Here is a 1,394-nt window from a genome sequence, read left to right as displayed (position 1 = left end):
AGTCACGTTTAAGAGATTACTCCTAATAGTAGAACTATTACTTAGATTAATTAGTAGAGATCTAGTCTGGCTATCTACTAGGAATCCCCTTCCCTATATACCCTTCCTATCCTCTACTATACTACCTAGATCACTAGCTCACGCTAAGGTCGTGATCCTTTCTTGGCTCACTGGCTCACGGTGACCCCGTGAGCCTATTGTGGTCACGTGACTTTCTATCCTAATTGGGCGTCCTATAGGCGTCCCGCCTAGCCTCCTTCTCGGGCCGCCCTATGTCACTCTTATTTATTCGTAACATTATACTCCTCCTCCATTAGTCTTATCCTTAAGGCCACTAAATTCCCTTTTAGTAGTAGGTCGTAACTTCCCTCCTATATTATTATATCCTAACGTTATATTAAGTCGTATTAAGAAACCCCACTCGCGGAAAAGCAACGAACGTGACACCTTAAAGGCTTTTATCGCCTCGAACGGGTATAACGCAGACATGCCTTACTCCTATTGCTTTAAGCATAAGAAGGAGTGCCGTTTTATAGACAGTAAAACACAATACGAGTAGTGCGTTAGTCATAGTCGTTCCTATAATAGTGTAATAGTGGTATCCTCTTATGGGTTCTTACGCCCTAGCTTTTTCCTACGTCTACTAACCTTAAGATAGTAAACCGCTTAATAGCTTAGTAGAAGAAGCTAGACGAGGACGAGGAGAAGGCGGAGGATCATCTACTAGAGTTATAGTCTTAGCTTTCTTTAGTAGTAAATCGTTTAGTAAGGATTTAGAAAATTCGCCGTCAGGTGAAGGATAAGAGCCGCGAGCTATTTAAGCGTAGGATGCAGGAGCTAGATAAGGAGGACGACATCCTTCCTGCCCTAGACTCTTATGAGCACTGGATAGCTCACGACCTTTAGGCTCTAGGGGTTCCTAACGATCCCGACTGGGCCTAATTCGGCGTTAGGGATTTTTCTAACCTAGGTCCCTTAGTTACACCTACTAATACTCTCGTAGGAGGTCCTAGTAGTGCTAGAGGTTCCTGACTGGTTCTTATGTATTTTTAGAGTTTAGGTATCCTTTCTACTTAATAAGATAATAACGATTCTTTTCTATGCCTTATACTTTAAGTATCTTCTTAACTTTATACTCATTTATGTCCTTAATAATAACGTCTATAGTGAGTGTAGTGTTATTTAGTGCTTTTTCTAATAGTGAAATATAAAATATAGGATGTATCCTTATTCCCTTAGGTAATAATAGTTTATAGTTAGTATTTAATATTTTTTATTTAATAAGGAATAGTCTGATCTTTTTCTAATTAAGTTTATCACTAGGTCGTTTTATTTTAATGTTTTTATAGATAAAGTAAACTTTATCTCTCTCCCCTCTCTAGGATTAGCGCTAG

This window comes from Cordyceps fumosorosea, assembly GCF_001636725.1.
Source record: "Cordyceps fumosorosea ARSEF 2679 chromosome Unknown scaffold_32, whole genome shotgun sequence".
NCBI classification, from domain to species: Eukaryota; Fungi; Ascomycota; class Sordariomycetes; order Hypocreales; family Cordycipitaceae; genus Cordyceps; species Cordyceps fumosorosea.
The sequence above is the reverse complement of the archived record's forward strand: the minus strand, read 5'-3'. Positions refer to the sequence as shown.